The 22,224-nt window shown below is 37.0% G+C and overlaps 1 protein-coding gene across 1 annotated transcript in view; it reads left to right on the top strand.

Annotated features, from left to right (window-relative positions):
* Nucleotides 1–22,224, top strand: part of GPC5 (glypican 5) — a 632,403-nt gene that overhangs the window by 465,487 nt on the left and 144,692 nt on the right. The gene's annotated exons all lie outside the window — the stretch shown is intronic.

Consider the following 22,224-nt stretch of genomic DNA (forward strand, 5'->3'; position numbering starts at 1 on the left):
TATTTCCCCATTTCCCTTGCATTGGCCAATGGATAGCTGCCATTACACAAGCCTGGAAAATTAGAAGATCAATGACAACTAAAAAAGCTGAGTGGCATGTTAGAAGATGCTATGGTGTTTGGAAAATAAATATAGCATAGGATATAGAAATACTAGGTTAATACACTAGATCTGATTCTCATTTGCCTTAGTTCTTACTATTTAATATACCACAGCTTAGATGATGCCTTGACCTCTGGAGAGAGGTCTTCCAGTTCTCAGGCTCCTGGGATCCTCATTTTGCTATGAAAGCCTATAATTCTTCCAGTTGCCAAGAACTGCTCTCCACCCATAGTGAAAGAAGCCAATAGCTTTATGATCATCACTCTTTTTCACTAACTGCAGAAAGATATATTTTCACAGGGCATTTTTACATGGATTCGTGTATCACATGTGGATTACGGGACATGAGATGTGTATTTTCCTTCCTAAAATCCTTTTTTATTAAAAATATTAAATGATATTCAAGATCTTGGACACAATTCTTTGCAACATGCTCTAGGTGACCCTGCATGTGCAGCGGGGTTGGACTAGCTGATCTCTAAAGTTCTCTTCCAACCTTAATGATTTTATGAGTCTATGATCTGTGCAATACATCAAGTCAATAGTATCAAAAAGTTTCAAGTGAAAATTGTGGTTGACATTTCTATAATCCTGGTACACATAAACCATTCAAAAGGGAAATCATTTCTACTTGGTATAAAACTTTTCGAGGCTCTTGAATTAACACCTAATGGAGCTAGGATTCATCACAGACCTTAAATCTTTTCCTGCATATGAGAAGCACCTGTCTCTCATGTAATCCTCCATTGTAAAAGTGTGTTTGTGAGCTGATTTTAGAACAAAACAAAACAAGAAACACTCTGAATGAAACTGCATGTGTGTTCTCCTTAAAGAGAGGATGAGAGACAGCATCTGTGAACAGCATATTTGTGATAGATGTTAGTACTGTTACTTAGAATACTATTGAATACATTCTAATACAACATAAATCAGTACAATATAGCAATTGCTAGAGTATAAAAGAATATACTGTTATTATTAGTGCTCAACAACATTTTTTAAACTCAGTTCCCACATAATTAAAAACTTTACATAACCCTAGTTGTTGGATTTACATGAAAATTAAAAACTTAATTGTTCACAATTTTGTTTAAACTTTATGTATAGTTTAAATAAATATATGGACTTCCTGACAATTCAAATCTAACTGTTTCTTGTTAAATTAACAATATTTGCAGCTAATTTTAGCAGAAACAAATACCTATGATTAGGATTATAATTTGATTGCATACGGTGAAATAGAATAAATGTGAAAATATTTCCACCTGTTATGCAAATTGTGGCATGTTTATTTTCATTCTTTTTATTCTTTAATCTTTTATTTGTTTTCTGATGAAGTTCTAGACCAATTATCATTGCATATTTTGATGCAGTGCACCAAGATCAATTGTCCTGGCAGATTTCGCATGAACCTGGTATAGTAAAAAGACAGTTAAATTAATCAATTAATTATATCATGTTTCTCAGTAGTCAAACCTTGCATCAGTAGTTACTTGAATTCTCCAGCACTTTGTTCAGACGCTGAAAAAATAGCTCATCAACTTAGGCAATTATTTCTGTTGTTTTATAATTTGTTCTAATAGGCTCGTTGTTTTACATTGTGGCTCATCTCAGATAAAATTCTTAAATATCTTTAATATTTTAATATTTATTTTGATCTACAATAGTATGTATACACATATACCTTTTTACACTTACGTATATATACATCTTTTTCCATTTTATTTGCTTTTTAAAGCTTTTCAAGATAGTCTCGGTTTTTCTTCAAATTGTGAAAAAAAAAGGTTCTAAAAATGCTTTATGCTCTGTAAATTAAAGCTTCTTAAAGTGACTGAAAGAACAAAAAGCAAGAAGCACTCTTCCATGGGGAAGACCTGAGTCCTGGCCCTGATCCATGGACTGCTTCACTCTTTTCCTTCAAACAGTCACTTGATGGAAAACAGGAATAATCCCATGCACATAGGTTGCCTCATTTTAGACAAGTTGCTTAATATGAGGTTATTAAGCCTGGATTTCCATGGCAGCTCATGCACATGGAAGTGCTGACTGTAGCAATCCCACCCTGCAGTGCATCTCCCATGCACTCCCATGTGTGTTCCCACCTCCTTGCTTGGGCTGACAGAGGAGTTTGCTGGGCCCTTGCTTCACGTTTTCAGCAGTATGGGAGCACAGCCTGCAGCAAGCTCCCACTTCCTTATTTTATGTCTGTCCCCCTGCAGTTTTTGACTGTGTGGGGACCCAGATGCAGCCAAAAAGGAAATCTGCTGTGTGACTGGAGTTAGCTGAACCTCCCCAAACGAAGTAAGAACTTAGCCGATGTTTTCCTCTTGGCAGTGATTTCTCTATTTTGTAACCTAAAAAGCCAATGACTTCTCGCCCCACCAAAGATTTTAGGTGAAATGGGCTGTTCTTTGTCTGAATCAGTGCTGTCAGATTCATTAAGCATGTTCAGAACATGCTGAATGGAATTCTCTTAAGAAATGTTGATCTCTGCGCACACTTTGGGCCTGCACATCATTGCTGTTTGCATGAGAACACCTCTCTTCTTAAACTTTGGAATTTATTTGACTGATCACTGTTAAGTTTTCCTGCCAAAGGAAATTAGCACAGGTTGGATTTTCTTGTTGTTGGAAAGTACCTTTTCTGAAATCGCCTTCCTGGGCTTATAATCTCCTCATTTTCTGAATCTCCTTCCTGGGCTTAGATACCTAATTCTGCTAAAAGTACACATTGAATCTTCCATCTATTTTCTTAAAGCAAACAGCAAGCCTGGGTTTGGGACAGGCGGTAGTCACTTCTCCAGAGACCCTTTGACCACAGACTGTATGATTGCTTTTGCAAAATATTGCTCAGCCCTTTGGTTAAAAACATTGGTGTCCAAAGCTTGATGTTTTCCTTTTATAAGTGATTTAGACGCAGTTTGTTGGGGAAATTATAGTAGAAATTACACTAAACACCATATTAAAAAACGTACTAAAGGCTAAAGTGAAATACTGAATGCATAATTCTCTGAATGACCATTATTTTCCTGTTCCATTGCTGTAAATAAAAAATAATTATACAGGATATCAGTATGAGTTGATTTGCATGTTGTTAATATCCTACTAAATATTTTTGTGCAAGTTGCTATCCAATGACTCCCTACTGTGTCTATCTTTCTATATTATCTACAGATTGAACCACAAGTTTTTTTGTTGCTTTTCTTTAAGTACTATTCATATTAATACAGAAAAAAATGAAAGCAGTGTGGGACAATTTCATTGAATTATCCCAGTAATTATGTTTAGTGAAGGAAATTAAATGGTGGCTTATATAGCAGGATATATAACTTAGTGTTGACGAGCAGACAACTTCATTTAATTCTAATGAGGTAACTTGGCTATTTCACTGATATTTATTTCACTGCCTTATTGTAATATACCATAACAACTACACAAGCTCAGCAAACTGTTCATGTAAGTGAAATGTCCTGGACAGAAGAGTGCCAGAAAGATGAATCCACCGCAGAAAAGAAAATGCCATAATTATATGGATATCTAAAATCATGAGCACTCACACAGAGGCACACGCACTGCCAGCAACAGGCACATACTAGCGAGTGAGACCGTGGTTGTCGTGGTGCTCGCAGCATCTGAACTCCGTCTGAACTGTGTCTCCAGCTGAGGACAAAGCAAGCCGTTGCTCACCATGTATTGGGTTTGCCTTTGAAATAATACCCCCAAACTATTGATGAAAGGCTCACCTCACAGAAGAGCTGATATGAGGTGCCAAGGGTTATTGCCTTCCTCTAGTCTCCAAGCTATGTGAGATGTCACTTAATTGAAAATGGTAATTGTTCCACCTCTCAGCATCAACTGTTTCATTCCAGGAAATGTGCTGCTCTTAAATTAATAGCCATCGATCCAGAAGCTTTTCATGATTCTTCTCCATCCTTTTCTCAAATTATCCAGCTAGCAGTCCCTTGGACAAAACTTATTGCATTGGTTTTATTGACCATCCTTTGCCAAGGGACCCGGCTTCCTGCTCAGATACAGTAAGATAGGTCTGTCTATCTGAATGTAAGTCAAGCAGCCTGAGCCACCTCACTTTTGACACACCTGCTGCTTCTTACTGTAAATACTAAAAATGAAAACAGATAAGTAATAGTACATAGAAATTACATGGTTATTACAGGTTAATACAGTGGTCTCTCCAGCTGGTAAATCACTTTTGTGCTAGTAAAAATTGTCAGAATTTCTTTCAATGGCACTTAGTCACATTTAGATCACTTTTTTGATTTTTTTTTTAATGAAGGAATGTAGGGCTTTTTGTTCATTTTTGTTTGCCAAAGGAATATATTAATACAACCTATCTGAGTAGCAAATGGCAATGGATCTGACCTTCATTATTATATAGAGAGTAATTACAAAGTTTCTGCATGACTTAGCAGTTATTTTGACAGCTTAATAGAGAAATTTACTGTTGCAGAGGTGTTCTTTCGTTCTATTTTGGAACAAAAGTTTAGTTTTCCTCCCTTGTGCATTAATACAGCAGTCATTAAAAAAATGCAAATGTATCATTTGCATAAGCTGTTAAAAACATTTATAGACATACAACTCAAAATAATTTGTGTGTTTGTATTTTAATAAATTAAAAATTGTATTAATCTAATCAACTTTTCGTGAATCAGGTAATGATGCTTGGACATATCTGGCAGTACTGAGAAGGAAAGAAGGCTAATAGTTATTCAATGCTGGCATTTTCATTCTCAGATGGAATAGTTTCACCTTCATTACTACATTGAAAAAAATTGTCTATATACTTATAAGTGGTCAAATTCCATAGTTAAATAAGTATGTATATATTTCATTGTTCCTATGAATGATGAAAAAGTAGACAGAAGTATAATAGTTTAGAATTAATTTATATTAGTAAGTGGTTGTGTAGTGACCTAGAAAATGAGTCTCTTAATCTCAGAAGAAAACACCTTACATTTCTGTGTATAAGCAGCGTGGTTTGCAGTTTAATGTTTACTACCACAGTTGTCAGCAGAAAAAAAAAGAAGTCCTATATAACATAAAGTGTCTTTCTATTCATTTAAAAATAATGTGTTTGCTATAAAAAAGAGCTTCCACCTATGATCTTAAATGGTATGTTTTTGTGTTCTTTTATTTATTAATGGATATTTGTTGGATATTCCAAATGGAAGAGCAAAATCTGATTGAAGTTTCTAGGACAACAACAGTACAAAATCAATAGAAATTACACTGCAACATAGCATACACAATCCATTCAGTTGTTATATAGCAGGTTTAATTCTCAATCTGTTTTATAGCTAATCTAATCAAAAGGTAAGAAGCCAGGGAATATTTTAAGAAAAAATTTACAGCTGTTAGAGGGGATGAAAAAGATCCCCAGACATATGGTGTTAAGTAAATGAAAGTGAAACTGGCTGTTGTAACAAATCATTAAGGAGTCAAATGAATTAGTCACAAAAGGCAAGCACCTTTTTGTGTTGTTTATGCCTGTGAGCATATGCACAATTTCAATTCTTGTTATTTTGCACATACTTCCTTCTTGAGCAAATGTCCATTGTGTAGTTAAAAAAAGTAAGTAGGAATCAGGTATAAATGAATGAGGAGAGTGGGTTGATGTTTATGGAAGGTAGGCAGTTTTGATTTGGTTATGGTGGTGAAAGATTTTCTTTCCAAAAGCAAAAATTAAGTTTTAATACTTTTTTAGAGAACCTAAATTATCTATTTGATTACATATTCTTGTTCATGTTTCATTCACTTTACTGGTTAAAAATAGTGAACTGCCAAATGTTGTTTCAAATTCTTGAAACTTCAGCATGCATCCCTCGTGGCATTCTAAGTTCAAGTTAGTCCCTCAGGATGCTGGCTTATGCCAAGCTTTTGGAAATTCAAACCACTTATGCACATTTGCACAGTCCTGAGACACACTTTGGATTATCTGAAAATATTTGAGTGTGTAAGCACAGCACTGTGTATGTTGTTCTCCTTAATAAGTCTTGAAGATCAAAGCCATTTCCAGTCTCTGTGAGCTTTATTTCTTTGAAGTTTGTGTTAGCAGCTAAAGGATGTCTTTCTTGATCTGTCTGATATCACATTAAAATATCATAAAAAATAACATTAATTACAGAGATGAAGATTATAGATGTAGATTGCAGCTGAACATTGGAAGTGCTAAACAAATACACAAGATAGCAGTAATGACTTAATTAAAACAAAATGCAGCTGTATTGGAGCACAGCAATACAGGAAATGTGGCAATCCACAACAAATAGCAACAAAAGCATGAACCATTCTGCCAAAGTGTGTGAGAGCTGCATGAAATAGATTGGCTTGGGTAAGTAAAATTTATGCCAGCCTTAAACATTAGCATTCCAGCAGCTGCTAAAAAATGAGAATATGTTGCCTTTTGAGTGCCAGGCAGTTTAGAGGGTAACTACCAATTACCGAAAAACTGAGTCATATCAGAAATGACTTTATGTTCTATTTCTTGCCCTGGCCATGCTGGCTACCCTTTGATACGTACCTGATATCTTTGCAATAGTCTTCATTAACTGGACTGCCTGACTTGAAAGGAAGCTGCCCTTGCCCAATTGTCAAGTAGACTAAAATGAAGGGATCATTTGTAAAGTGGGTGTCAAGACACAGAGTTACATCCAGGTCTGTTCACACAGGGCAGCCGTCTCCCTAGTGCATACAACCCAAAATTAGTCCATGCTCAGCTTCTCTCCCATTCAAATCTACTCAGAAGAAACCTCTTTATTTTGGTCTGAATACCTTGAAATTTCAATCTCGTGTCCCTTGCAATTGCCAGTATCTGTGTTTCAAATTATATTTGAGATTACCGTAACAAAGATTAAAGACAGTAGTACTTTGTGGTGTATGTCCCATGCTCACTTCCAGTTCTATACAGTATTTAGATGCAAAGATGGCACTGAGCAGTGCTCACTCAGGTAAATATAGAAATATGTGCAGTTATTGTAATGATCATAGCACTTTGGTTGCTCTACACCAGTCACAGGTCTTGAGAGCTGATTCAAGAAAATGACTTAATAAGCCTGTTCTAAAGAATATCTATTGTTGAAACACCACAAATCACTTGCTTAGAATTAAACACACACCTAACTTCCTTGGAGTTAGATTATTTCCTTCCTACTTCAACTTTCTGTCAATGTGTTTCAGAAAATACAGGAGTTACTTCTTAAAAAAAAAAAAGATTCTGCAGTCATTATCTAGAGTCTTATGCACTTGTATGTAAAGTCATAGAAAAGCTCTTAAAGTTCTGTATGATTTCATTAGATGAAAGAAAAAGACAATCATTTACACCGGAAATAAAGCAAATATAGCTTGTACAACTGAGCCTAAGTTTAGTGAAGTAAAATAGAGCAAAGAAATATGAAAACTGAGCAGAATATTTTGAATTGTGTCTGTAGATGGACAAGAAGACAATGAAATTAGTTGTTGGATATGTGCCAAGGAATGAAGAGAATTAATCAATTCAAGCAAATCAATGAGCAAGGCTGAATATGCAAAATATGCAGTATTGCCACGGCTGCTGAAAGCATCTTTTAGGGAAGCCACTACTCTCAAGCAAACCTTAGTGTTTCATCAGTCTTTATTTTTAAGCACAATTATTTTGCCTGGGTATCTAAACTGCATGTAATTTTTTACCATGAAAAAAGGTCCTACCTTTTTATATTCAAAGTGTCATCTTATTGAGAGGATTAGGTTTATGCTACAGTACACTATGATGGAATATTAAGTAGCTTCCATTCAATACTCACTTCAGAACTACCTCATTTCCAAAATATTACTGAGACATAAGTTAATTAAATTACATAAATTTTAGTCATTGACAGAAGAAGAAATATTTGATATAAATAGCTGTAAGTTTTTACTGAAATCCCTATTAGAAGAAAGAAATGTGGTGATATATCATCAATATAATTAACAGTCTTATAAGTCTAGGAGGAAGACATATCAAAAAAAGGTTAGCTATTCCTGGACTGGTAAAGCAGGATCGTCGTCATTTCTTCTGCCCACTCCTGTAGGGCAAAACTCATTCATAAGTCAGACAGGAAAATTTAATGATGTACAATCTAATATTAATTGTACATACACTCCTGGTTCACAGTAAAGAGTTTGTCAGAGGTGGCGGTTGGCTGCAGGTGATTAATGTCACGTTGTTCAGTAATGACTCAAAGCTCCAAGATCAGAAACTCAAACAGTGGTGCAAGTGCCCTCCAGAGCAGTGTGATTGTGTTACACAAGGCAGTAGGTAGCAGATGGTTTTGCTTAGCACCATCTATGGGCCACTTCTCAAGTATGAAAATGGGTCAACTTCAACATCAGAAAGCAAATTCTTTACACTGAGTTATTTTTAATGATATTTTTCCTTACTAAGCATATAAAAACAGCATCAATCTGGAACATAATATTGAAAAGATCCTTTAACATAACATTGAAAAGCTCCTCCAGGTCAGACTTTAAACACATTAGCATTTTTTTTAAAGTTTTTTTGGCCATATTTTCAAAGGACAGAAGCTCCCGTCATTTTATTAATATAGAGATGCAACGAGGAAGGCCAAGGCCCATTTGGAATTAGCGCTAGTGAGAGATGTCAGGGGCAACAGGAAGGGCTTCTATAAATACATAGCAGCAAGAGGAAGACCAGGGAAAATGTTAGTCCCCTGCTGAATGAGGAGGGATGCAGAGAAGGTGGAGTTACTAAATGCCTTCTTTGCTTCTGTCTTTACTGCTAAGGCTAGTTCCCATGAACTATAGAGTCTAGAGACAAGAGAGATAACTGGGAGAGAGGAGGGCTTTCCGCTGGTCGAGGAGGATCGGGTTAGGGATTATCTAGGCAAACTGGACACCCATAAATCTATGAGCCCAGATGGGATGCACCCAAGAGTGCTGAGGAAACTGGCAGGGGCCATTCCTCAGCCACTCTCCATTATCTTCAAAAGGTCATAGAGAGTAGGGGAGGTATGGGAGGACTGGAAGAAAGCCAACATCACTCCAGTCCAAAAAAGGCAAGAGAGAGGAGCCGGGAAACCACAGGCCAGTCAGCCTCACCTCTGTCCCTGGAAAGGTGATGGAGCAGATCATCCTACCATCTGTAGCCATGTCAAGGAAAAGAAGGTGATCAGGAGTAGTCAGCATGGATTCACTAAGGGGAAGTCGTATCTGATGAACATGATGATAGCCTTCTACGATGAGGTGACTGGCTGGCTGATGGTGGGAGGGCTGTCAATGTTATCTACATCGAATTCAGCAAGGGTTTCGACACTGTCTCCCATAACATCCTCATGGGGAAGCTCAGGAAGTGTGGGTTAGATAAGTGGACAGTGAGGTGGACTGTGGCCTGGCTTAATGACAGAGCTCAGAGGGTGATGATAAATGGGGCTGAGTCTGGTTGGAGGCCTGTGCCAATGGTGTCCCGCAAGGGTCAGTACTGCTCTTCAACTTGTTCTTCTATGACTTGGACGAGGGCAGAGAGTACACCCTCAGCAAGTTTGCAGATGATACCAAACTGGGTACCGGCACTCCAGAGGGCTGTGCAGAGGGACCTAGAGAAGTTGGAGAGCTGGACAGAGAAGAACCTCATGAGGTTCAACAAGGACAAGTGCAGGGTCCTGCACCTGGGGAGGAATAAACCCAGGCACCAGGACAGATTAAGGGTTGACCTGCTGGAAAGCAGCTCCGCAGAGAAGGATTTGGGAGTGCTGCTTGACAACAAGTTACCAATGAGTCAGCAATTTGTCCTCGTGGCCAAGAAGGCCAATGAGATGGCCTGCATCAGGAGTGAGTGTTGCTAGCAGGTCAAGGGAGGTGATCCTCCCCCCCTCCTCAGTTCTGGTGAGGCCGCACCTGGAGTATTGGGTGCAATTCTAGGCACCCCAGTACGAGAAGGATGTGGAACTTCTAGAGAGGGTCCCATGCAGAGCCACGAAGATAATTAAGGGACTGGGGTATTTGTCATATGAGGAAAGACTAAGTGAGCTGGGCCTGTTTAGTCTGGAAAAGAGAAGGCTGAGAGGAGATTTGATCAACATATTCAAGTACCTGAGGGGTGATTGCAGGGAGAATGGGGCCAGGCTCTTCTCCATGGTGGTTGGTGACAAGACGAGGGATAATGGGTGTAAATTGAAGCATAGGAAGTTTAATCTCCACATGAGGAAGAACTTCTTTACTGTGAGGGTGACAGAGCACTGGAACAGGCTGCCCAGAGAGGCTGTGGAGTCTCCCTCTTCAAAACCCACCTGGACGCCACCCTGTGCCACGTGCTGTAGGTGTCCCTGCTTGTTCAGAGGGGTGGACTAGATGACCTATAGAGGTCCCTTCCAGACTTAACCATTCCGTGATTCTGTGATTTTCCTATTTAGTTGCCTAATTTAAATTGGCTGCCTTCACTAAGGCTTCAACATGCAAACATGCTCAGAGAGCAATGGGATGAGGGTCACTGGAGATTTTGTGTAGTTAACAGTGTTGAGAACACAGGAAAATCTAGTCCTTTGAGATTTTGGGATTGACCTACAACTCTCATGACAGCAGTCTTGTGTCTCTAGCACAACTTCTTGCTTCCAGTACTACTTAGAATTTAGAGAAGCCAAAAATAATGGAAGAAAGGTGCTAGATGTCTATGAATTTGAAAAATATTCATCTTTTGCTACTTTTTTTTTAATTGGAAATAGGACAAAAAACATTGCCATTTCACATGAGCCAGTTTGCTCAGCTTGACAGAGAACTTTTAGAATATTTTTTGATCATATTCTAAGATCTCTCTCTGTAAACTTATAAATCTGAATTAAGAGAGACTTCTTATTTATATAATAAAAAGAGTATAAAAAGTGTATAAAAGTGTATAATAAACTTGAAATTGTAGCTTCATATTCAGAAACAAAACCAACTAATTTATAAAGCATGTCAAATGACAGGCGGGTTTTCCAGTTGGAGAGTTTCTAACTAGCCAGATTTCAGTAACATGAGTGTATAAGTCAGACAGGGTCAGCTAGTGATCAAATTGTGTATTGGAGGGATCTTCAGGCACCCACATCTGTTCTGCCAACACTGGCAGGTAAAAACACAGTATAAGTGCTGTATTTTCAACAATCAGACTCAGTGCCCGTGCAACAGTAAGTCCAGAACATCCTACAGCAAGACTATCATGTGCACAATGTCAACGTCAGAGTCACTGAAGTAAATGAGTTATTATATATAGGTGAACATTGTACCACATACCTCTCCTAAAAAGAGCACACAAGCAGATTCATATTTTCTTTTGGTGTGAAAGTACAAAATCAAGCTAGTCTTTGGATGGTGCTTAAAATTTTTGGAGTAATTCATTGTTTCTAAATGACTATTGAGGCACCCAAAAGAGGAAACATTTCTGAATTACATGCCTCAGATAGATGTTTAAGCACCATCCAAAGACTAGCTTGAAGTGGGCTAAATTATTCTCTGTAGCAGTGACAGACTATAGATAGAACATTTGGTGATCAAGAACTTCAATTAGACAGTTCAGCTAAGAAGAGTTCACACAGGCTAAGGAGCTTAAAAAAGAGCATAGAATATTACAGCTAAGAGAAGATATAAGGCTTTACAGGAAAAAATACACATCTATTGGAAATTTTTTAATCTCGTTGAAATTATGTTTTTCCAAATATAAATATAATGCATGTATTTCAGACAGCTTTCAGGCTGCAAAAAGTTTTGAAACTATACATGTATGAGTAACCAATTTTTCATCTTATTAGCAAAATACTTGTTGTTTTTAATGCGAATTCTTTCCTACCACTGTGAGTTAGCTCACACAGACCATGAAATTAATCTTAAAAGGACTGTGGTCTGAAGGCAAATGGAAAGGTAAGCAAATGTTGCTTGGTCCTTGCTAGTGAAGATGATTACATGATACATGTTGCTTATGAACTTTGACAAATTTAATGTATAAATTATATATATTCGTGTATATACAATGTATATATATTTAGTATATATTTATTATATTTATTATTATTTATTATATTTAGTATATATCTAGTAAAACATATAATAATAATGCATATATATACTTAATATGTATATATTTAATACAGAATGTGACCCTTAAAAAAAGAGGAGAGATGGGAGAAATGATTAATAGTCTTAATGAATATGTAGAACAGGCGAGCTGGTAAGGTTACAAGTTAAATCTCTCTTTTCTTTTTTTTTTTTTTTGGCTATAAATGCAAACAGCTCCTCATGCTCTTGGTTATGCAATACTGATGCAGGAATATTTGCAAATATTTTCACAAGCCCTCTCCAAAAGCCACAAAATGCCAACACATACTGTCGGTCAGTAAACAGATTAGAAGACAGAGCAGGCAGTGTGCAGCTAGAGAGCCATCAAGACAGCCAGGAGGCTCCTGAATTCTGGTACCTACGGTTAGGACAGAGAGGAGGCACAACAGAACCAATGGACTGAAGAAAATGGACAAGTTACTGTATTAGAGATCAGAGGAGAAAAATCTGGACAAGGTTTTGCTTTCACAGCTTCTACACGCTAAAAAGTGCCCCAGCCACAGGACTGCGAGATGCTGTTGGGGACTTTGCTCCTTATTTTAAAATCTTGGAAATAGTGTGGCAGTGAAAGGTTTCCCAGTTTAATGAAACACTTAAAGTAGCTTTTGATATAAACAGTCTGGTGAAATAAGCTAACATATTTTGCCAGGATATGCTTTTTTTTTTCCTTACATTGTTTGTATCATTTATAGACAGGCTTTGCAAACATGCTAGTAATTTCAGATAAAAACAGAAGTAAAAAAATATTCTGTCTAACTGTACATTAAAAAAGCATGAATGGCTATATTAACATCTGGAGAATTTTGTGACAATTTCAGATATATTCTGAAGAAGGAAGGTAGGAAATAGTCTTTTAAGGCATATCGCAGAAACTCAGAACTGCTTTCTTGTCAAACTCTTCTGCCACCACAGAATATGGAAAACGTTAAAAGACTTTTTCACAGATTGTCTTTAAGCATGCATATATTTGAATTATTTAATTTGAAAAGTTACTGGTGGTGCAAACTTCTGCGCTGAAAATGAGCTATGTCTTCTCTGTATGTACTCATTTTTCCTGGAATTTGCGTAATTCTAGCTACAGGCGTAGTTCAGTGCACCTGTATTTAATATCTGGGAGAGGGGCAAATCCTTCCAAAAAACTGTTCATAATACCTCAGTGTAGTGTTTAACTTTTACTGTGGCTTTTTGAACATCTTGTGGTCAGTTTTTCTTCTGAAGAGAAAATGCTACAGACACCTATCATTTATGCAGCATTGAAAGGAAATATGTGAACTTTGGGTGAAGAACAAGCAAAATTAGTTGGATGCAGGTGTGTACAGATAGGAAAAGTAAATACAGAAAGCAGAAGACACCAAACTCCGGGCTTCTAGCAGATACTTCTAACATTTCAGTTCATGTATTTTGACCATATTGGTCTGATCATATGACCGCATATCATTTCTCTGGTCATCACTGTTCAAACCCTGCATTTCTAAAACTAAATGAAACCAGTTCTATGGAATAGCATGGATTTGCTCTTAGGATGTCCTGCTACTCAAGTTACATTGCCATGATCACTGAGTTCTTTAGGAACCCCTTCACCTCAAAGTTGTTTTACAGGGGAAATAGATAGCTACATAAAGCTACAGATGCTACATATTTAGCCTGATAGATTCAAAATGTGCTGTTTTAACAATTTTCTTCCTCTTGCAGATTTTGTAACTCACTCCAAGCTGTTCATACTGCTATTAGGCATCCAGAATTTTGGCTACAATGCATTTTCAAAGACTTCAGGAAGAAAATCAATCTGAGATGATTCTCTATTATGATGACAGGTTGCAATACTGTTCTTTTCATATACTGAGCTTATAAATGCTTTTGCACTTTGTGAAGGATTTATTATGCTTGTTGGAACTTACACGGATGAAGTAGGAATCAGTGTGAGTTTTCACTAATACCTGAACTGAGCCTGGATCTTTCACGTTTCTTTTCTTAGATTAGCTGAGATAAGACTGCCTGCTGTGTACATAGTTTGGGATCTATGCTTCTGTGCAGGATGCCATTACAAGTTTTAAACAGCTACTCAGCATTTTTTTCTGATAATTCAGAAAATTCAGAAATCATTTCAGATAATTTGCTGATAGCCTGGCTAAAAATATATTGGAAAAGCCAGTGGAGTCTAGCATGTGTAAAGCTTTCCACTTTGCATCTGTATGTCATTGGATGACCTGGACAGAAAATCCCTTGAATGCCATCAGCTTTGGCATGAGTTTCACATTGTGCCAAACAGATAGAGAGCAAATGCACTGTATCTCCCTCCTGAAAGGAAGAAAGGAGAAGGGCCTAAGAGTGAACATATAAAAGAATGGGATTTCAGCTTGAAACGTTTTCCAGAGAGAACTATAGACAAGCAACAGGATGGTAACTGACTGCAGGTCTGTAATTTAAAGAAATTAATACATCATAAAGTAGACCTGTCTGCCTTTTTAAAACTGAGCAAGGAGATCACTGATTTAATTTTCTCTAATGAAGTCTATGTCAGTCTATCTCTGACAGAGAACAAAAAATACCATCAAACACAAATATTAACATCTAATTAACATCTAAGAGATTAACCCAAATCATCAAAAGTTTTTTTTTTTTTTTTTTTAAACTAGGATTCTGTTTCTTGTATTTTTTTTTCCAGGCAATTGGGAAAAAATAATTTTGTGAAAGTATTTGATCTGCTCCCAGCAATGTTCTTTTTTAGTAGGATAAAGTAAAAGTAGTCATTTTACCATTCAACTTACATTTATTCCCCCGATCACTTTCTTCTCAGCAGCTGTGCTGGTTTATGCAGTCCTTGCTCTCTCTGCCATTCCTAGGTACCCTTTCCCTGCTCCATTTGAACCAGCAAAAATGTGTGGGACTTCTGAAAGTTAGGGAAACTAATCTTTTTTTCCTTCAGAGCAAATTTAAATTAAATCACTTCACTGATCTGTTATAAGGCATGTTCTCACAGTTATGCCTACAAAATTGAGGTGGCCTCTCAAGGGCAGTAATAGGTAGCCAGGATCAAGGAGTGAGTGCTCCATAAAATGGCATTACAACTGAAGAAACCAAATATGAAACTATGGCTGCAGTTTCCCTGGCTGGAGATAACATAGCTGCTTTTGTATAGTGCTTTCAGATCTAATGATGAAAAGCTCTTGGAACTAGGATACATTTGCAGAAGATTACCAGTAGGTAATTATCAGAAAATTTTATGTTACATTCAAGTTGTTCCCCCTGTAGTGAAATTCTGAGGCAGAATCAAAATCTTTATTATTACTATTATTATCGCATAAATGAAAGCAGATAATGGTATTGTATATTCATTTAACTTCAGGAGTTGGGCTTTTAAGAAAATGCAAATATTGCCACAGTCACATTATCATTGCATGAGGTACAAGCACTTGAGACTTAAAGGTTGAGAACATTCCTTACCAGTAGCTTTGAAGTTAATATTTATTGATTATTGAGATTGTTATTTCCTAGCCACAGCATAGTGAAGTTCAAGTAGAGAACTCAAAGAAAGATATCTCCATTGCTGCCGTGTTTCACCAACAGTTAAATCATAATCAAGACCCTCAGTTCATGGTGTTACTGTGTCAGGTGAGGAAAGAAAACTGCCCACAGAATCTTTCCAGGCTCTCCACGATGTTCTGCACTCCGCGTTGCACTTTCGACGTGCGATGTCTTCAAACAATGTATTTGTGTTTTGCATTATACTTTTATTTTAATTAGGGTGTTCTATGAGCTGTCTTCTCTGCTGATTGCAGCCTGCACACTCTGCTAGCTGTGGTGTTCAGCCAGTGTCAGTCTGCATATGATGCAGCTGATGGGTCAGAGATTGCAGTCAATTGTTATTAGTGATGATCTTCCCAATTGCATTCTCTTAAAATATGTCTGCTTACCCCAGAGATCCCTCCTGTGTGTAAAGCTTTGCAGTCAAAACGTCTTTTAAAATCATGAATCATGTGAGGATAGTGCTCATTTTGATACTGTAAATCGTGGAAGAAGGGATTAAGGCTGGGCAGAGGGCTGGGCGCCACGATGCCTTTGGTCAGTTGAAGTTCCGTCCTTTTTTTTTTTTTTTCTGCATGTGCAAGACCCATTTTGGAGTTCTGGTTTGTTTATTCTTTTTCTTAACTGAATGTATTGGTTACCTATGTTCATCTCTTTCAGTATGTTTTTGTATATGTTCCCACTGACTTTGATAACTATGTATCTGTAATAAGTCCTGTCACACAAAAAAAAAAAAAAAAAAAAGAAAAAGGCATAGGAAATTTGCATAAAATGGTAAATGTATCTGACACATTTATTATATGTGTGTATACATATATACACACATATCTGCTATATCTCCCATGATTGTGAGGTATATACAGGTATGTGATAACTTCTGTATTGAATAGAACTAAATGGAAAATTTCTGAGACAGCTTTAGTCATAAAATTGATTTCCTGAGCCTCAAATTTCTTTTCATTCCTGTATTTTTTCCATATTTACCCACCACATTTTTAGACTTGGAAGATGTCTTCTTACCACAAGCCCCAGATTTATGCACCTTGAAAAGTTTGGACCTGTGATTTTCAGGCAGATCTTCTAGCAAGACAGTTTGGGATAATCATGCTGATAATAAGATGACAGAAGGAAATTGGTCTAGTTTATCCAGGAATACCAGAGCATTTTTGTCACACATTTGGGACTTTGAAGTTCCTGGGAGATTTAAGCTTGTTTCCCAGTTCCGTCACAGGGAGCTTGGACATCTGAAGTGTCCTCTGATTTTCAGCACACTATGGAGGATTTTTTTTAATGCTCTCCAAATGGGTCTACAACAATACAACAGCAAGAAAAGTGGCTGTGAATAATATGGAAAATGCAAGATCAAGTAATGCTAAAGCTCCGATTAAGTAGTATTGTTGGATTAGTGTAAAACATGTGGATATGATTATGACCAGAAATGACTGAAAAGGTAGGAAATGCCAAGAACATTGTTTTGACCTACAAGGTCTGTCCATAATGCAGTCCTTGGAGTCAGGCAGCAGAATGTCTTTACTAAATAAAGCAAGATTAGAGGATGGACAGCTCTTTTTAAAAAAAGATTAACAAGGAGGTAGCAAACATCTTCACATTATCAAAATCGCCTTGACAATGTAAAGGACAAATAGCACGCTGGGAATTTGAAATTACTTTCCTAATGCTGCTTTTCAAAAGTACCTGTTTATCTCTTTCTTGACTGTAGGAATTAACACCACACCACTTAATGGCAAAGGCTGGCCTGTTGATTTATTTGAAGGATTAAGGCCAATGTCAGCATGTCTTTTGCCATAACAGCAGGAGGTGGGGGAGTAGAGGAAAGCTGCCATCCTGAAAGTCATAATGAAGTAATCTTAAGGCTGTTTGTAGTTATTGCCATAATAATTGCTGTGGTCCAGGTTTACGGGAAAAAGTAACCATTCCAGACTTGGCAATTCTTTAAGAATTCAGGACTTTTTCCTCTCCCTGTTTTTGATGAATAGGTTATCTACGTTGTTTGCTTTATTTTTTTTTTCAATGTACGAACAGATGAAAACACAGACTCTCTTACATACATGGTCCCAGCAAAAATCTCAGCAATTCCCAGTGTGATCAGGAAAAAGATCTCCCATTAAGTCATATGGAAAGGAGGTCTTCAATACAAAGAAGGCTTTAATATAGCAAAATAATTTTAAATTACATAAAAATGTGTAATTTTTAGACTCCTAAAGTGAAACTCACAAAACCAGGTGAGCACCCTAAAATCCTTGTCCAGAAAGATATGAAACTGGTAAATTGAGGCACATAATCATATATTAGAAAAGAGATGCACAGATATGATGTCTACTTTTCACCTATGCTTTGAAATGGCAGGGCATAAGACAGATCCAGTCCAAAAATCAGCTATATACACTATCCAAGTCTGTGCCTGCCCATAAATTAGACAGCCTGTGGCTGTTGCCTGCAGAAATGCACCCAAGTAGCTTTGAGAGTGATGCTAGTTTGTCTTACACCAGTTTGGGTAACTGTCAGCTAACTCAACCCACACTGATGTACTTCAGACCATCCCTTTGGGTGCCGGCAGATGACTCCTTTCCTTGAGAACGATGGCCAGAGAAGAGAGCGACCTTGTGCAGGGGCCAGTTGTTTCTCGCCTTTTATATTTCCACCATTGCTGAGGATTGAAAAGTCTGGATTCAGTGCCTTTCTCGGCCCAAATGTATGTATTTCTACCACTCTACTTGAAATACAGGCTCTGACGAATGCACAACTGAGGCTGCAGACAGTGTACAGTCAGGAATGACAGGGCAGTCTGGGCAAGTTAAGAAAAGGAAGAAAGCACAAATATAATTCTGTAGATAGGTCTTGTGGGCATACCTGAGGCAGGAAGAGGACATATTTTGACTGGTTCTTTAGATCTCTTTATTAATTTTATCTAGTGGTTCTTTTGTGCAAATTATGTAAGTACCTTCCTGTCCCAAGGAATTTAGGGAGCTGCAAAAACTTGAAACAAAATAAAATGCAAGGGAGTCTGTATCACATTCTTAAGCATTGAATTTTGCATAAACTAAATACAAACTTCATGACTAAACTGCACTTCTGAATCTAGCCCTAAAAATCTCTAAGGAAAATTGTGCTAATAAATTATTTTCATTTATCACATTCTTGGTACTGTTTCCCTCTTTTTTTAGTTATTTCCAGCATGTAACTTAACTAGAATTTTTTGTTTAGTAATTACAATGTTCATTTGGTTTGGCTGAGAGTTTGGATTTTTAAAGGAAAAAGTAGATGTCCAGAGTTATTATTCAATAATGCATAAAGAAGTGTTTTGTGATTTGGTGCTGCTGCATTTTTTTGTTAATAAAAATTCTTGTCGTTCCTTCAAAGTTACTCTAATTATTTTGGTACATATAACTTAAAGGCCTTAAGTCTGCAATGATTTATAGTCATGATTAATTTTAAACATGTGCTTACCTCATTGATTTTTATGAGGTTACTTTTGCTCAGAGTTAGGCATGGATATTTTATGTAAGAACAAGGCCATGACTTACTGACTTACTGCTTCCTAACAGGGTTAAATAATCAAAAAAAAAAAAAAGTAAAATACAACAAAATACAATTGTTATAAAAGAGGCATGTACAAAGGCCTCAGTACATCTTATTATCATACTGTTGGAAGTTATATCGTATTTTAGAACAGGAAAAACATTTTTTCCCTTAAAGAAATTAAATAAAAAAATAAAAATGATTGAACAATCTTTCAAACAGTATTTCAAAAGAGACCTCAAAGGCCTTCTCAAACATCGTTTATGTCAAAATAAGGTTTGTCATAGCATATATGTGTGTGTGTGTGTGTGTGTGTGTGTATACAGTTAAGTTATATAGTTAATATATGAGAAGGAGTTAATATATGAGAGTAAATAGGAAGGAAGGGGATGAAAAAATACCATTCTTGCACTGTTGGAAAGGAAAAATCCTAGGGGCAGGTTTCTATTTCTCTAGGTATTCACAATGAAATTACTAATGGGATGAAGTGGTCCAGTGTATTGTAAGGGATTATTAAAAGATGCTTTCCTAATTGCTTTCTACTGTATTCTTTGCTGTATTACTTGGTATACAATAATTTCTTTTTTGATCCTAAAAATATTGGATCAGCAGAGCTGATTATTTATGAGAGTTTGTACTGTATCAGGAAATGGATTTGTTTGCAGACTTTTTGCAGACTAAACAAGAAGTTTGTCTGAAAAAACTCACAATTTCTTCTGGCAAGGTTCTACAACAGCATTTGGTGTCAGCCAAGCAGTGCCCTTCCCCCTTTTGTAACTAAAGTATCAAAAGATGTTCAGCATGTTGTTGCCAAATTCTACATTTGTCTTTACTTGAGTGGGGAAGACTTTTTCAAGAATGAGTCACTGAAAGCACAAGAAAATAAATAATTTAGAGAAGACGCTGAACTTTTAAGATGAAAGCTTTTATTTTATTTATTTTTTAAACCCAAGATATATTGCCTGAAAGTAACAAAGAAAGAACTGTGTGTTTTTTTGGTCAATTTAAAGAAAACTGAACCTCTCTTATAGAGCATTGCTGAAAGTAGACTTATTCTTGTTTTTAGAAATAGTTCATATATCTTGTATCTTTTTTGGGGGGGAGTTAGAATCTTGCCTATTACAAATATTAGTAGAAGAATTGAACTAAACCTTAATAAAGACGAAATTTTATCTGAAAATTGTAGATTAATAGGTCAGTTGCTCAGACACTTGCGAACAGAACAATTGCTGAAAGAAAATCTACTGGGATCTTTTGCAGAGGGTGATGTGCATAGGGGCACTCTGATCAGGTTGGTTAGCTGTTGCTGTGGGCTGGGGCAGGAGTCTCCATTGCAAGGGTCCTTGCAGCCATGCTTTTAGCCAGATTGGATGATACGTCCCAAATCTCTGTTCTGCTGAATGATTATGATCCAGCTATAATCTTAACTATGTACAAAGATCTGCCCTGTACGAACATATTGGCATCTGCAGGAAAACAAAATCTACTAGTTAGAAATATCTAAGTATCTTGTCCACTTACAGTTGGTCAGTTCTGCATCTGGAGCTGGCTGGAGGTGTCCTAGGGACAGTCCAGCTCATTACCCGTGGTGTTGATCAATATATTTATGGTTGATCAATATATATTATGGTGCCTATCAATTGATCTGGGCCCAGCAGGAGCTGCCTGAACTGTCTGAAATCTCACCTGCAGAGCCCCTGGGACATTTAATTGCATGCATTGCAGTGAAACCAGCCAGAAGCTCAGGCCTTATCACCTTTGGTCAGTCCTAAGTCCCATCTGTGCACTAATATGAAGTTCTTGCCAGGGAATGGCAAATTCCCAGCCAGAGAACTGGTGACAGGGTGTGCTGGGTACAAACCTGGCCAATGCCCTGATACCCTCCTATTCCATGGTCATTATACCACAAGTAGATTTTACATCCCCTGGATTTTGCCACAGGATCCACCTGTTTACAAGTTGTTTGCCAACTTGTTTCAAGGAGAACTGACTATAGTGCAAATGAGATAAATAGGTTAGCCCCATGTAAGCATATTCATTGTTACATGATATCCAGATGTCTGGCAGCAGTTGAGGATTCATGTTTTTCAAGAACTGTCTAACATGATTTTTCCAGTTGCTAATGTGCAAGGTTATAGTAGTTGGAGGGGTAGGTAGGTAATCCTTCAACTTTATCAAGTTGGTCATCCCTGGCATGGTCATCCCTGGCAGATTGTTAAATCTGTTTTTAAAGGCTGTTTGAGTTTGACAGTTTTTCCAGAATAACATCTTTCTTAAAGGCTCTCTAAACCTTTCTTGCCTTAATTTGAAGTCTGGTACTTTTTGCCATCCGTGGATATCTATGGATATGAAGAACAGAATATTTTATCCTTCTTCTTAGTAGATTTTGAACACATTGATGCTGCTGTCATGTCCTCAGTTTTCTCTTTTTTAGACTGAAAACTCCAGCTTACTAAATCTCTCTAAAATATTAGTTACAACTCTGGTTTGTTTCCATGGATTTGCTCTAAATTCTCCCATATTGTTCCATATATTGATGAAAGATTTTTGCCTTGATCTAATATCACAGTATCCTTACCTGTTTATTTTAATGGTTTCTTACTGCTTATAGGAATTAACATCACTTATTTTGTTTCATGTAGTTCATGGCAAAAATGAAAACCTTTACCTCCTGTTGTATGCTTTAGTATTCCCTTAGTATCCATTCTTAGGACAGTGACTCTGTTTTATTTCCTAAATGCTGTTAATAGCTATAACAACATACCTGAAATTTTACTTTCCTATTTGCAGTTTTTATACTAGCAAAATCACACAAACTTAAAAAAAAAAAAAAAAAGAGAGAGAGATAGAGAGAAGTGCTGCGCTCCTCATCTGATATGTCACTGACATTACACACGGATGATGACACTTAGGATTGTCACAATAAAAAGTTCAGAAGAGATCAGTAATAGCGAGGTTAATATGGATTGGCTTGTGGTTTATT

This window comes from Tinamus guttatus, unplaced genomic scaffold, assembly GCF_059628265.1.
Source record: "Tinamus guttatus ecotype Peru unplaced genomic scaffold, ASM5962826v1 Tinamus_guttatus_pri_ptg000180l, whole genome shotgun sequence".
Taxonomy (NCBI): domain Eukaryota; kingdom Metazoa; phylum Chordata; class Aves; order Tinamiformes; family Tinamidae; genus Tinamus; species Tinamus guttatus.